Genomic DNA, 16,559 nt, shown 5'->3' on the forward strand with positions numbered 1-16,559 from the left:
TTTAGAGCAGATAAGGGCGTTCTTAACCACCACCCTGTTTTTATGCATTCTGCAAATACCAAGCAACAAATGACTCTCACGGTCTTAAATGTGTGGCTCCCATACTGAGCCCTTTGGGGCTGGGTTTACCTGTGCCTCCGCCTGCCAAAGCCTGACCGGGGACAGCCTTTGGCCCACAGCACGGTAACGCGGCCAAAACTGGGACTCCGAGGTCGTTTCTCAGGCCGCAGGAGCTAGAAGCAGAAGGACCTGAGATTCACCCTTCCCCTGGCACGTCAGCCCCATTCAGGAGAGGCCTCAAACTGACACGGATGATGGTGTGTGGAGGAGAAGGGAGACCAGGGTTTACACTTGTGGGGAAAGTGGGGTGTTGTGCAACTCGCATCTCGCTGCAGGCTTGTCCGAGGGCTCGGCACTGCCGGAGGCCAGGAACGGGACCTTCGAAACTCGTCCTAATGATCAGCAGGGGAGTTCGGGTGGAAAACAGCCCTGTTGCTTGGAAATCTCGAGGTCATTCCTCTCCCACTGTGATGTCAGTAGCGTATTGTTTTTTCAGCTGAGAGATGATGTACAAGATGGTTAAACAGCTGTTGATAAAACAGATTATCTACTCCGTAATGTAGGTAATGTAAAAATATATATACGTATTTCCACGTCTCATGAATAAGATTGTAAATGGCCAGGTAGTAATACTTAAGCCAGAGTTGATGCAGACACCTAAGATAAATAATTTGTCTTGAAACGGTGTTGTCATATCATAAGGTCTCTAAGACTTAGGTCATCTACACAAAGGGTCAGCTGTCATCCAGGCTGTTAGGTCTGGTTGTGTATTCAAAGTTTGGTGATCCATTTCTCCAAGATTGTGATGCATTTTATAGATACCTCTTGGTCTTCCGAAAGAATGCTGATTCCTGAGTGACAGTTAATATGCTGAATCCTATTTGGAGAGAGCGCGTTGATTTCTGGAAGGTTCTACAAGAGATCATCGGGGCGCAGATAAAACCCTCTCTTTTCTCTTGTCCCAAAGTAGTATCTTACACTTGAGATCTGGTCCTGCCAGTGGGTGGTCAGTTCTGTAGACCCTTAAAACTTTTAGGAGTAAAGGGTCTGATGAAAGCAAATTATTTCTCTTCTGTTGCAGATAAGAGCATAAAAAAATCTTGTAATCTTCTGTAGTTATGACCAGCCTGGTTCAGGTTCAATGTTGGCTTGTTCCGGCACCTTAAACATCACTCAGAGATCCTGCTTAATGTTTCCTTTTATTTGGGAAATGGTTTTAAATGAATAGAAATGTACTTCATGTTAATCATTAAGTTGTAAGGAGGGGTTTCATTTCTGTGAGTCCCTCCATCTTTTTTGCATCAGAAAAGAGGTGGCCTCCTTCGGACAACAGGGTTCAGGGGCTCCGAGAGCCTCGGCTCTGTGACTGAGATGCAGGCCATCCAAGTGCAGACAAATGGAATCGTGTTTTTCTTGCTGCTCAGTCTTGAGCTAACATTGCTTTTCTTTCTCGTTAGAGTTTTGGGTCAGGTCACTGCTCAGTTTTCTTTTTCTTTACCAAAAAGCAAAAAATAACATTTGTAGGACACGGACTTCCCGTACATGACCATTGGATATTTTGCTACAGGTTTTCCAGATTTTGTTTTCCTCTTAATTCTGGCTGCCTAACCCTTTAGGGAAGTTCACAGATACAGACAAGGTATGGCCGTGGCCTCGCAACGTTGCTCTTCACAGGGGGATGTCAGGGTTCCTGGACCGTTGGTTCTCCTGCCTTACCAGGAGAGAAGACAAGCTTCATATCACTTAAGAAATGAGTCCGGGATGCATCCCTTTCCCCATCCTGCGCACTAGCACCAGGGAGGAACAAATTGCACTTCTTGCCTGGTTTCTTACCAAGTTACTTGCTGTGAGCACAACCGGCTCCTTGCACACAGACCCCCGTGCATCTCTGCCTGAGTCTCAAACAGCATTTGCTCAGAGAATCCGTCTTCCAGAGCGTCAGCTGCACGTGGCATCTGGCCCTCGGCCAAGCCCTTGGTTTCTTCCAGCCTCCAAGGACACCAGGGCCACGTGGGTGGCAGCAGCAGCAGCGTCGGAGCTCCCCATCTCAGGTAGGTGGCTCCCCTAGTTCCTGCCACTGTTGGCCTTTTGCTGAGCCTCCTTCACTCGGTCCCCTCCCTCAGTCCCTGGGCCGTGGCCCTGCGTGATCACCTATGATTGGGACTACGATGGCGGCTTCCAAAGAGAGGTGAGTGGACTCTGGCTGCCGGGAATTCTGTCTCCAAGCAGTCTCCCACCCTGAGCTCCCACAGGACATGGAGGGTTGCAGGACCCCTGAGGTCGGGGACACTCGGGCACACCCAGCACGGAGCTTCTGCCAGGGAGCCTCGGCACGCTGGTGTCCGGGTTCCAGCCATGCTTGGACGGGGCTCTTAGTTCTCAGGGCAGCTAGGTGGGGACTGAGGCAGACACCCTGCCCCGTGACCGACTGCTGTCTCCTACCTTCTCATGGACAGCACCCATGGCCTCGTTTTTTACATAGCCAGCAGCAGCATATCTGGGCCTGCCCGCTGTAACCGTCTCCTCTCCATAGTGCCGGCCTGGCACAGTGCCTTTCTCAGTGGGTCCTCACCCAGCAGTTTTCAAGTGAATGAACGCAGTCCAAGCTTTTCCTTGTAAGGGCAGGACAGCCAAGGGGCTGGGGATCGAAGCGATGAGGCAGCTGTGACCACACAGGAACTGGTGGTTTGGGACGTGGGAGCCAGGCCGCCACACCTTCCGTGTTTCCCGGCTGTCTCGGGGTGCGGGGGCCTGCCCCGCGTCAGCTGTCTCCTCCTGAACAGAAACTGCCCTACTGTGAACAGCAGTAATGGGATGTGATGTATTTTGGCCAGAGTTGGCAAGGCTCAGGATTTTTTTTTTTTTTAATTCTCACCTGAGGATATGTTATTGATTTGGAGAAACATATCGATGTGAGAGACATACTGATCAGCTGCTTCCAGCATGCGCCCCAACTGGCAATTGGACCTGCAAACCTTTTGGTGTATTGGGGCAATGCTCCAACCAAGCCACCCAGCCAGGAGAAGGCTCAGGATGTGATGCTTCCTGGATATAAAGCCCACACACCCAAAAACTACCCCTTATTTCCCACACAACGTTTTCTGAGAGTGTGAGCTTCATCTCCACCATGCCCTTTTGAATAACCTTGCCGGAGAAGAGACAGCTTGGATTCTATGGGGCTTGGGGGGAATAGAATCCCCTTAGCAACTATGTTACCAACCTTGTGAGTGAGGCACTAGGAATTCTTGTCACTCCGTGTTTCTAGTTGACACTGTGTGTTTATAAAATGGGTTAGATAATAGTGCAGGAGGTGCCGATGGTGTTTATACTTGTCTTTCTCCCTTTTGGTTTCCAATGCAGACAGCGAAGAGACCAGTAAGCCACCGGCCTTTGCTCGTATTCCGTGACCCCTCCCATCCACAACCCGGGATCGTAGGTGGGGCTGTCTCTGTTGGAATGGCTTCTCCAAGGCTGTTCCAGTCGCAAGCATGCCTTTCCCCGCCAGCTTCCCACCTTTGGGGAAGCCCTAGTGGGAGGGACTGGCTTGTTGTCCCTCTTTCTAGGTGAGAAGCTGGTCTACGTGCTTGTCTGCACCTGCCTCGGCGGAAGCCTCTAGAAGACGGGCCTGGCCTTCACAGCATCCAGAACAATGGCGGCGTGTAGCCAGCGGTCCAGCAGGTGGCGGGCGTGTGATCAACAGGTATGACAGTCCCTTCAAAGCCTGGTCCCAGGTAAGGAAACCGTAAGGGAACCGGTGTTCAACCCAGTCACATGTGGCCTCCTGTGGCCTTTACCTTTACTCTCCTTGAATTCCCCACACCCCCTGCCACAAAATAGGCACTTTGCATTTTCAAGATAAAGAGGCTGAAGCTGGCCTTCTTGCCCCCTCCAAGTTGCCCACCCTTTTGATGCCCCCGACCGAGGACCACTTCCAGCCTCTGCACCGGCCTTCCTCCCCTTGCCCAGGGTCCCCAGACACCTTTCTCGCCTCTGTGTGTCACTGCTGTCTCGTTCTTTGTGCCGGGTGCCTGTGTCCCTGAGGGTGCGCACAGTGTCATAGGCATGTACGTGGGACTTTTCCAGGGAGGGGGTGCGCAGCACAGCCCAGTGTTCTATAACCCACCAGTGTCAAAAAGTAGCATTTGGACTGACCCCCGGGGTCATTCCCGAGCTCCTGTCCACCTGCTGACCCAGTACCAAGGGCAGCTCCCCAACCCCCCGCCAGGACCCTGGTGTGCTTCACCGAAGTCCCCAGCATGCTGTGCTGAGCCAGGGGGCCGGAATGTGACCACACGTGTCCTCCTGCCTCCCGGGCTCAGACTCCCCAGGTGGCCCCCCCTGGGCTGGGGTTCAGGGTCAGCACCCCTGGTCGCCCCCACCTTGCTTTTCATTTCCTCACTTAGAACTGTTTCTACATGGGTGCTGAACATCTGACTTTGATGAGAAGGTCTTAGGGAGCAGAGAGAGTTTCAAGCTAGAAGGGGCCTGGGGAGTCGCAGGCCACGGTGTAGGGGGCAGAGAGAACACCGCATTGGAGGAGGCTGGAAGGCTTGTAAATGGCCTCACAGCAGGTGGTGATGCTGGGCCAGGCTGCCTTCCCGCTCCCCACCCCCAATGCCCCACCCCCAATGCCCCACCCCCAACCTCAGCACTGGGAGGGAACAACAGCGCTGTGGAGGGTCCTGGATGATAAGCCATAATGTCCCTGCCCACAAGGATGCTCACCTGCCCGGGTGAGTCCATTTGGCAGTGGCCCGGGGTGGGGGACAGCCTCCAGCAGGCCGCCTCTTCCTAGAGCCAGCCTGGCTCCCGAGGTGCGCAACCCGTCATTGCCGCCTCTTCGGGACGCCCTTGTGCCTTGAGATAAAAGGGCCAGTATGCAGGCTCCGTGGAACAGCTGAACCCTGCCTCAGACTAGGACCCTGGCCATTCCCTTGAGAAGTCTGCAGAACCGCTTCTAAAGCCTGTAATTAAGGAGCTGCCTCATTTCATGGAAAGGCTTGATGTTTAGGAAGTTATTACAGGGTTGGGGGGCGGGGGGAAGACGACCTGAGAGCAACTGATAGCATCCCTTCTCCAGGGAATAATTTTTTAAATTAAAAAGGGCTTTCATCGCCTTCTGTTTTAATGGGCAACAATAAAACGCCTGCGCAGTAGAGCTCATCTTGGCGTGGTGTGTAAGGTCTAGTCCTCTGGTCTAACTGTACCCCTGGAAACTATCTAATAAAGCTCCTGGGGGGGTCCCCCATCTTTGTAACGTGCATACCCCCAGTTTAGTTCTGCGTGGGAGGTTTCTTATATTCTTCACTAAGCATGCTCACCAGATCCTGGGAAAGTTTGGAAATGACCCATGTAAGCCCGTATTTTCGAGTGCTGAGGGCCCAGAATAGCAACGGCCCTCGGCCCTCGGGAGCCAGGCTGCATGGGAGCCCAGATGATGGATAAGAAAGAAGCAACTGGAACAGAAAGGAAGCAGGGCTGATGTGCAGAGGCCAAGCTGGGTGGAAGGCAGGTTCTTGGCCAAGGACTCCCATGTTCTGAATTCAAAATGCACGCAATTCCTTGTGGCGGGGGGTACAATTATGGTGTTCCACTGTATACACAAGTACAAGTGGGTCTCAAACTCCACTGAGCCTCAGAAACCCCCAGAGAGCTTGTTAAAATATTGCCGAGCCCCTCCCAAAGTTTCTGAGGCAGCCAGGAGAGGGGACTGGGAATCAGCATTTCCAACAAGGGCCCAGGTGATGCGGACACTGCTGCTCTGGAGACCACGCTTGAAACTACTGTATCCCGGCTCTTCCATGGCCAAAGAAAAAGAAAGGAGAAAAACCGAACAGTTACTGAGATGTTACTGACGCCACCTACCTGCCTGTCTGTAGAGAAAGTAGTTCCACCAATGCTCAGAAGCATACGTGAGGTGGTCCCCTAATTTTTTGGGCCAGCCTAGAAGACTTCTGCGTGCGATATGCTAACAAAGTATCCACACCTCCCCGCCCCATTTCAAGATGACTCCGACATCTGGGCGTTTATGTCTCCAATTATCTGTTGCAACTACTTAATTTAAGTTGGACACAGACAAAACCAGTAGCCTGTAGTCCTATTATCCCGCCGCTGTTGTTCTTCAACCTCCTTTAACAGCTCGTAAAAAAATAAGTCTGCCAAATGTTCATCGTGACCGCCCTGGCCTGCTCGGGGGTGGGGCAGGGAGCGATTCTGGCCGCCCCAGCCGCCGGCAGGGGCCCCGGCACCGCCCAGAGGCAGGCCACCTGTGTCGTGTCCTGAATGTGGGAAGAGGCCCCAGTGGCATTGCCCTACGTGCTGACTGACGGCAGATGGGGGGCCCCTCGCCAGGTTGGGGTGGGTGAGGCCGGTGCTTCCCAGCACACCGCGGCACCCACACATCTCCCAGCCCCTGGCGGCAGCCGGGGCTTCTTGGGGACTAAGTGCCTATTACCTGCTTGAAGAGAAACAATAAATCAGCTAGGAGGTGGGTGTCGCTTTGCAACGGGGGCTGCCGGGGCTGGTCCAGGAATCACTGTGGGAGCCCCCAGCGCAGAGTCACCTCTGGATGGAACCTGTCGGCAAAAAGGGACTTCCCTCTTCTCGTAAACAGTTTTACTGAGGTGTGATCGTTACACACAAAAAACTGCGCAGACGTCACGTGCTTGATTGGGTAGGTTTGATTGTCCCTATTGCAAAGTGGAAACACAGGCCCCTTGTAGTGAAGGAACTGTCCAAAGAGCCCCCCTCGTGTGACAGCTACGACTCATGTCCCAGAACCGGGGGCCAGTTGAGTGATACACCCAAAGTTCCCGTCTCAAGAGGCAAATGGCCTTGCGGGTGGGGCAGCAGGTTGGGACACCTGTGGCAAGGACAGTAGTGATACTCTCCGAGGTTCTGAGGGGACTAGGAAGGTCCAGCTGACCCTTTGCTCCAGGGCCTGGCCTGGCGGGTTTGGGGAGGATGGCCACAGTCTACCTGTAGCCACCTGCTGACCATGGTCCTTCCATGCACCCAGGTTCTTCATAAAACATTTACAGTCTGAATCTTTGGAAGGATTCCAGCAGCCTCTTCTCCAATCCCTGGATCTCCTGACTTGCTGAATTGAGTATCTTTCTAAAGGGAGAAATTGGGCCCTGCGGTCTGGGATGGCAAACAATTGCTGGCCTGCCAGAATATCAGTTTCTTCTGTTTGGGGGTTGAGAGAGACACGTGACTGGCCAATGTCTGGCGTGGGTCACGGGTGCATGGCTCTTTGTACAGTGGTGCTCCGAGGCTTTATTTACTGTTTCTGCCTACCACGAAAAGAAAAATTGTGTTCTCGCCTGCTTGGCTGCAAGACCTTTGTGGGCTGGGTGTGTTTTTTCCCTTAGGTTTTGGGTTCCAGCGCAGAGGCCGGCACGTTGTTGACATCTGCTTGTTACGTGGAAGTTTTAGTGAGTTTTGAGTTATAGAAACTGGCTCCTGAAGTCCGTGGGTTCAGCTGGTTATTAATATGGGGAGATTTCATTCTCTGCTCACGTTGTATCCAGTGCCCTCTGGTAATTGACGCGGAGGAATGAGATGGGGAACCTGCCTTCCGAGCCTTGAGACCCCGGGAGAGGAGAGAAGATGATAAACGAAAACGACCAAGGACAAGCAGGGTGGCAGGGGAGGACTGCTGGCCAGCACCCTGCATTTTGGCTGCCGAGATCCAGTCCCTGTCCAGCTTGGCTGGCTGAAGACAGAAAGGACCCATGACGCGGGCGTCACCTGGCCTGGGCTGGTCTGGCTTTGCTGCTACCTGGCTGTGCGACTCTGGGCAAGTCATTTGCCAAGGATCAGAGATGAGCTGAGGGCTCCCTGGGCTGCCAAGCTGTGTGGGAAAGACAGGAGGGCAGAGCGCAGGCCCCTGGGGCAACATCCGAGTGAGCTTCAGGGTGGGGGAGGGGGTGTTCGTTCATATACCCCCCCCCCACCCCACCCCTCCCCGACAGCCCCTATGACCGAGGAGGCTCGTTACAGGTGGTCTGTGGAAGCCTGGAATCCACGCTCCAGGGTCTGCTGCTCTGGCCAAGGGTTTAGCCCCATGAAACGCACTTTGTGAAAGTGCAGCGGCTGTGATAAATAAGCTTACGCCTCGATAATCGCTTTCTCGCTTTTCCCAATTACGCTGGGCTGCTTTGTGACAGAAGTGAACGCCAAGGAAGAATTTTAAACAAGCCCCATTTTCCTTGTCTAATTAAATTAAATACTTGAAAGGTGATTCACACGTCGGTGTGCCCCCCCGACCCCCACCCCATTAGTCAAAGTGCAAATTATAGGGTCTTTTAGGAGCTCAGGCCACGTGATTGGCCTGTTCCGCCTCTGGGGGTCAGGGAGCCCTCACCGCCCTGGACACTCTCCTGCCCCATCCCACCTGCCCACCCACTGATTTTGTGTGTGTAGTGTCCACGGTGGGGCTCTTGGGCCAGCGCTGCCCAGAACTGGGGAGGGCCTGCTTGTTCGTGATTTAATCCACACAAATCTGCACAGCGCGCTTGCACTTTTAGGTGCTTACGTCCCCAACAGGCAGTGGGTCTGTCTTGAGAGAAGGACAAGGACAACTTTCCCCTTAGCCAGTTGTCTTTGTTGTCAACTAGTGACAGAATTAACCCGGATTGACAGTTCATCGCGTCTCCGCCTCCCCCTCCTCCCAGACAAAGCTCTGGGTTCTTGAAATGCTGGCAGATACCAGCACTAGAATGCTTTCCTTGAGTTTCTCTTTTTCCACTCTCCGCTCCTATTTCTGAGATAACACACACTCACACACACACGTGCATCAGAAATTGTCACGTGTTTCACGCACACGTTTCCTCGGACATGTGAGAGCCCCAGGAAGCCCGGCCGATGGCGTTGAGTGGGAGAGAGTGCTTTGCTCAAACATTGGGAGACTCATCACCTGCAAAGTGAGTGTGCTTGGTGTGGGTTTCCTGATCGGATCAAGAATCTTTACCATTATCCACGTCCCATCCCTGGCCAGCCCTCATGGTGCAAAGGTGATCACGGTGTGCGTATTTTGAAGAGTCCTTGTCATTTCAAAATGAATATATGCTCTTCAGATGCAAACAAATGCAAATACATTACCTAAAAAGTGGAAGTCCCTTCTCTTTCCCTCCCAGGGGTAATGATGTCTTGTGGATCCTGCCAGGTCTTTCTCCTGGTCTCTGTGTACACTTCATTCTACAAAATAATCTCTCTCTAGCTAATTGAAATCTCAGAGGAACTGTTTCGCATTGCCATGTGTAGGGAGGCCTAACTCTTTGTAACAGTTAAATACTATCCCACAGTCTTTTTAAAAAATATTTTGTGTATTTATTTTTAGAGAGAGAGGAAGGGAAGGAGGAAAAAAAAGTGAGAAACATCCATGTGTGGTTTCCTCTCATGCGCCCCCTACGGGGGACCTGGCCCACAAGCCAGGCACGGGCCCTGACTGGGAATCGAACCGGTGACCCTTTGGTTCACAGCCTGCGCTCAATCCACTGAGCCACACCAGCCAGGGATATCCCTCAGTCTTTATTTCTTCCAAACGACGTGCCTCAAACATGTCCGTGTACCACGCACTTCTCTAGGGACTGAAGACGTAGCAAGTGGCAGTGTTTTTTGCAGTCTCTTTCCTACTGATTTCTTCCTTGAATCTAAAGTCTCCCACCCGCTTCCCCACCATTGTGTCACCAACTGCTTTCATTCTCTCTCATTCATTCCCACAGATTGCTTGATGTGTATTCATTTATCCTCTGTCTACGCAAAGTACCTCTTGGCAGACCCAATAATTGTGAAGACCTTGATATCGTTGCTGCATCTCTGTGTATACACATAGGCACACATGTCTTTTTTGTGCCATTTAAAAGTTGGAGACGTCATGACACTGGCCCCCTAAATCCTTTCCCCCTCTACCCAAGAATAAAGACATTCTCCAATATCAATGTCATGCCAAGGTCATTCCTAAGAAAATAATAGTAATTCCATCATCTAAGGCCATATCCAGGTCTATTTTCAAATTTTCCCAAGTGCCCCGAACTATTTTGATATTGTGTTTAATCAAGATGGAATCTTGATTAAGAGATCAAGTTTTATCCATTGCCTTCAGCTGTGTCCCTGTGGTCTCCTTGGGTCTAGAACAGTAACCCTCCCTTATCTCTTTCTTTTTAAAGTTACTTTTATTCTCATGGGACCGGCTGATGGGTCTGGAAGAGCTGCCGTGGAGAACGCCCCATATTCTGGATCCGTGTGACTGTTCGTTCCTGGCACGCTCAGCTCGTCCGTCTGCCTCCAGTGCTTCCCGGGAGCCAGGAGTCCGTCTGGAGGCGCAGCCGGGCTCCGGGTAAACCGTCTGGTGAGTGTGTCGCATCGAGGATGCTGGGTACTCGAATGCACGCTCGGCGTGTCATCTTGGAAAGCGATGGAAAGGAGGCAGTTCCCACGCCTCGCAGCAGGCCAACTAATCTCTCCGAGCATTAAACAGGCAAGAGTCACTTCTGCCCTCAGAAAGCCTTAATGAGGAAAACATCTGGTCACTTAGCAGAGGCCGGGAAATGCCCCTTCCAGGAACTAGCCGGCATTTGGTGGCATCCAGCCCTTGATCCAACTTGCGTTTTCCTCACCTGTGAGTTTAGTTCCACCGACGGGAGGTGAGACGACAGGCCAGCTAGGTGGAGAGGACGCCTGGCCCGGCTGACTTGCTTCAGTTTGAATGGAGAGTTGGGGTCCTCATTTCTTTATACCACAATGGTTTTGTCCACCCCCCCCCCCCCCACAACTCCGTATTCATTTGTCTTTCAGGCCAACAACCGAATAACAAACTAAACAGAAGCCCAGACCGGCTGGTCCCCCGGAGCCGGGGCTGCGGAGAGACTTCCTTGAAAATTCCCTCCCTCGAGTCTTAAATTCCGTGGCTCAGACTTGTCTATGTTTCAACACACAACCCCCTCACCCCCCAAAACGTCCTCACGGAAATGTGAGTGGGGAAGTAGGGGGCTGAGGATCCTCACGTCTTCAGGCTTCCGCCTAACCCAAATGGCCACTTCTAAAAGTGGCTTTTTAAAAGTGTTTCCTTTGCGTAGTAAGAGGCTCGCGTGTTAAAGAAAACCATCTTTCCTGGCGGTGTCATTTGTGGGGGCCTAATAAAGGCTGAGCATGAGGAAGGGAGGGGGCCGGGCTCCGGGTGCGGCCCAGCTCCCTGGGTGGGGAATGGGGGCTGAGCGCTGGCTGCTTGCTTTGGGCCCTGGGAGACTTAAAGCTGTGATTACTGCATGCATGGGTGCATGAATGTGGACACATATGCTTGCTGTATACTGTTTCATTTTCCCCCTCATACTGGCTCTGTAGGGCAGTCACTCTATTGCCACAAGGTAAAGATGAGGAAACTGAGGCACAGAGGGGCTCGGTGACGTGCCCGGGGTCTCATGGCGGGGGAGCGGTGGAGGTGGGTGGTGGTCCACATCTGTGTGTCTCAGATCCTCGGACTCTCCTCTGAGGGCCTAACAGCATTGTACTTGGCCTGGGTAAGCTCGCAGCCGATGCAGCTGTGGCGTTTCTAGGCCATCCAGCCGGAGCCCAGGTGACATGCCTCGAATCAGAAGCCAGCGTGCGTTTGGTTTGGTCGGAAGCCACTTTGCACATTTCTCAGTGAATCGTCTTCTCCACTCAGACCAGGGCAGCTGGGACTTCTGGTCGACCCTCTGGCAGTGCTCGTGTCACAGGGGTGTTCGGTTCCTTGTCAGCCCGCAGTGGGCGGCAGCTGGGCCACAGCAGGAGAGCCCAGTGTCCGCACCCAAACCGGGCAGTGCCCCCCAACTTCAAACCCATGGCCTTGCTGCCTGAGAGATGTCACGGTGCGGAAAAGCAGCCTTTTAGGGGTCCCGATGCGGCCCCCACCCCCCCAGGAAAGGAGTCGTTGGTTTTGTTAGAAGCATCCCAAGCACGTCGCTGTGATGGATCGAGTTGCACACAGCCAGCAGGGTCAGACACATCAAGCTGTCACAGACAGGCGGTGACGCCATAAGGTGCCCGTCCTGAAGGCAGTCACCTGTGTGTGTGCATCATATAGGGCTGGCCTCCCGAGGGCACGCAGAGTGTGCTGATGGGGAAGATGGCATCCGGGGACAGGGACTGGCACCACCCCCATCAGCCAGGGGCGTTACCTGCGGCCGCCAGATCACTCCTGCAGGCCCCAGCCTTCCGAGTGAGGAGAGTCGAGGAGAGCCAGCTGGGTCTGTGGGCACCGCGGGGCGGGCCCAGCCCCAACCCCGTCCCGTGTGTTTGGGGAGCAGGAGGGAGCGTGTTAGTGAGATGAATCCTGATGAGGCTTCCAGGGACAGATCCACACACGGGGTGTCCATAATTCCTGAACCCCAATCAAGACGACGGCCGCTCAGTGATTCGGGAGTCTGCGAGGCAGCAGGGGGAAGAGTATTTCCTAGCTGCAGTCTGACCCTCTGTGATATTTTGACAGCTTACGAGGATGAGGTTTAGACCGTTTGGGATTGTCCGTTTTCTGAACAGGACGTGAGTCACAGTATGAGTTCTCTGGGGTGGCCATACCGAAGCACCCCAAGGCAGAGGGCTTCAGCGCCAGGGGAGCATCGTCTCTCTGTTCTGGAGGCTGGCGGTCTGAACGCAGGGGGTCCACAGGGGCAGTAGGTTCCTGGCCTCTCTCCCGGCTTTTGGTGAGTTCCTGGCCATCTCTACGTCTCAGCCTTCATCTTCACGGGCATTTTTACTGTGTGTGTCTGCATCCAAATCGCCCCTTCTTATAAGGACACAAGTTGTAGCAGTTTAGGGCCCACCCTGGGGACATCGTCTTAACTAAGCTAAGTCTGCAAAAACCCTAGGATTTCCGCATGGGATTTGGGGAGGGGGGTGCAAGTCAGCCCATCACAGTCCCCATATTACACCTCAGCTGCCTGTGGCCTCCTCAGTCCAGTCAAGCTCCACAGCGTCCATGGGCCCTGGGTTTACATGAGACACGTGGGAGAGGGCCCACCTTTCAAAGTTTGCTCGTCCAAGTGATAGGAGGCTGGGAAGGCAGGGATCCAGGACGGACAGTAATAGGTGTGTGCACGTGACTTCAGGGAGATGCGAAGGTGGGAGGGGCCCTGACCGGTGTGGCTCAGTGGGTTGGGCATCATCCTGCAAAGCAAAATGTCGACAGTTTGAGTCCCAGTTAGAGCACATGCCTGGGTTGTGGGTTCAGTCCCTGGTGGGAGTGAGTATGAGAGGCAACCCATCGATGTTTCTCTCCCTCTCCTTCCCTTCCCCCTCTCTCTAAAAATAAATAAGTAAAATCTTTTTTTAAAAAGGTGGAAGAGCACTGGTCCCTGGCTGCCTAACCTCCTCCTTTTTAGTTCCTCCTTCCCCCACCGTAACCACCACCGTCCTTGTCCCAGGACCACGCCCCCACCAGTCCATAGGAAGAGAGGACTGGGGTGCTGGAGGGGAAGGTCAAGGTTGCATGGGCACCCTGTGGTGGAGAGGCACCAGCACCCATCTGCCCAGCAGGCCACTTGCAGAGCTATGGGACCACCAGCCCCCTCAGCATGACGGGGAGTTTGGGGGACACCAGTGTTGGAACCTGTCCCTGTCTGAGATTCATGGGAGGATGCACAGGGTTGTGGACGAAGGTGGAGGCCACTCCTTCCCCCCTCCTGGTCCTGTGTCCGGTGGAAGCAGAGCCAACCAGAGTGCTGTCCCGATGCTTCCTTGGCCATCGCGCCCTGACTCCAGCCTCCAGGGCTGGAGAAGACAGACAGGAGGAGCAGGGAGGAGAGGCAGCTCCCAGCGGCGGGACTTGGGCGAACCAGGCAGGAAGCTGAACTGTCAGCCTGCCCCTCTCTGACTGAATATCTGGAAGGGACCAGGAAGCAAGCAGGTGTGTCCCGGGGCCGTTCCCAGCGTGTAGGTGAGGCCGAGGTGGAAGAAAAGAATCTCATGAGCTGGCCCCACTGAGAGACCCCTCTTCAACACGGCAGAGCTGTGCAGCAGGGAGGTGACCGTGTGCGCTGTTCTGTCCTGGGCGGAGCTTAAGGGGAGCTGATTTGCATCATGGTTAAGGCGTCCAGGATGTGGGTCCCTCCCCCCTCCCCACCCCAGATTCTCTGTGGCTCTGCAGAATTAGACGCACCTTGTTCAGGTCCTGACCGCACACCTCCATGCCGTGTGGCATCAGATGGCCACCTCGGTCCCCAAGACTCAGTTTTCACCCCCGGACAGTGATCCCAGGGCTACTGCGAGGATGACTAAGATGCTGCATGTCAGCAGGCACCATGAAATGACAGCCAGCCAGCCGCCAAATGCCCAGCCTTGCTTTGCTGTGGTCTTTTTTCCCTTTGGCAAAAGCTGCACTATTAACTGTGGGTGCAAAAGGCACTCCCTAAAATATTTCTGACTCTAATTCCTGTAACCATCAGATATTTAATTTTTTTAAAGAGGAATTACCCAATAGAGGTTGGAATTTGTTTATTAGTGGGGTTTTTTGTGTGTGTGCACATCTGCAAGAAACTGAGACCAGTTGGAGACAGCAGTTTTAAAAAAAAGACAAAGTGCCTTATTATTAATTTTTTTGGAAGTCACACAGACTACACAGCATGATCTGTTAAAGACGCCGATTATGGAATATTCAAGAACCTAAGGCTCTAGACTAGGTAAATGAGTGTAAGATGCACTATACCAGGAGTGGCTTTCCTAGCCCTTTTCCCTGCTGGAACATGAGCCGCTCCTTTGAGTTGGGAAGGCCAGCTGGGGCGTGGGCCTCTTGGAGGCACTGGGGACTAGGGACGGTTCCTCCCTGTGCACAGAGAGACAGGAAGCGTTTCCCCACGCTCACGACTTTCCCGAGGACCTGGGAGAGCACCTGGGCTCTGTGCGGCCCCAAGAAGGAGACAGACATTTAGCCTCTGCCAGGGGAGCCTGGCTTCTCTCTTTTTATTCTGGGAGCCAGAGATTCTTGGGTTGCAGACACCGGGCAGGCCCAGGACAGTCTTTTTGGGAAGAGCTGCGTTATTGGAGGACCTTTTTAGGGCGAGGATGGAGGAGACATCTTCATTTTTCCTCTTCCTCCTGGACCCTAACCCTCCTGAGAAGAAGGGAGGGCCGATGCCCATCCCAAGCTCCCCTGTACATAAAGAAACAGCCATTCTGCCTACGAGCCCACAGCATTAAACTCATGAATCATCTGTCTTCCCAACTGAGCTTCCATTGGCTGGCATTCAGAAGCTGTTGGGGCCTGGAGGAGGGTGAAGGCCCAAAGCAACCCTACAGTGTCTGATTTCACCAGAAATGAGAAGTTCTGAGTCACTCTTCGGTGACACCAGAAATGTGCAGGGGACTTTGGCTCCTTGGCCCCATTTCCCTGCCAGCTAACCTTCCGGAGAAGTCAGCAGACTCAAGGAAAGCAGCGTCAGGTATTGTGTGCAGGTGGACAATATTGACAAAGACAAGACGACAGATGACAAGCAAGCACCTGGGATCCGGTGGATGCTCTGGAGTTTAAGTCTCGAGGGGCACACTTTCTAGGACACCCCAAGTTGGGCTGCCCGGTTGCTCAAGGAGATACAGGGGGCCCAGAGGGATGGGAGAGCTGGAGCCCATCCAGGAGACGTCCAGCATGTCCTCCCCTTGTCAGCCAGCCGCCCACGTTTCCAGAGCAAAGCCCTGGCTGCATCCAGGTAAAGAGGAAATCAGCATTGCTTCTGCTCGGAGAGAGGAAGCAGCCGCACCCGCCCTGGAGGGGTTCTCAGGCCTAGGTGTGGTGTGAGGGGGGTCCTGCAGGCCTCTTCTGAAGCTCCTGGTGTGTATGGGAGTGTGATGAGCCTCCCTGACCAGGAGCAGGCGGCTTGGACCTCTGTCCCGCCGTTCACCGCCCTCGGAGGCTGGGAGCCTTTCTCCCTGCCAACCCGGAAGGGCACGGTTGGAAGTGTTAGGATTTTAGGGGGGATTTCCCTCTTCACTTCTGTAGGTGATACACAGCCTGACAACGACGGTTTTGCATATGAATTTCCTCCTCGGGCAGTAGAAACAGAAAGAGCCCTTGCTATGCCTCCACATACTTCAGGGAGCTTATGCCTTGGAAGTCGCCCAGGGACCCTGTGGGGTAGGCGTCATTATCCCGTTTGGCAGGTGCCAGACCCGAGGCAGAGACAGGCCAGGGAACTGTGCAGTCAGCGAGCAGATGGGTACCCGGGGAGCTGAGCCCGCATCGCCTGGCCTCCCCGCTGCCGGGCAGTCGACCCTAGTCCTCCTCACTGCACTGTAGCTGCACCTGCTCTTTGGGGGTTCCAGGGAGAGAAAAACTGGGGCTAACTCTGAAGGCACAGGAAACGTCATTTTGCATCACCTCAGGGTGCTGGTTTGACTGTTGTGGGGGAAATGGCCTTTTGGGAGAGCGGGCAGCAGCTCCAGAGGGGAGGGGAATGAAAGATCACCATTGTGAACTCCCTGCTTCTGAGTGGTTTGTTTAGCACCATGGACCTTCATGTCTCACT

Source organism: Sturnira hondurensis, unplaced genomic scaffold, assembly GCF_014824575.4.
Source record: "Sturnira hondurensis isolate 20B ecotype Veracruz unplaced genomic scaffold, ASM1482457v3 Scaffold0007865, whole genome shotgun sequence".
NCBI classification, from domain to species: Eukaryota; Metazoa; Chordata; class Mammalia; order Chiroptera; family Phyllostomidae; genus Sturnira; species Sturnira hondurensis.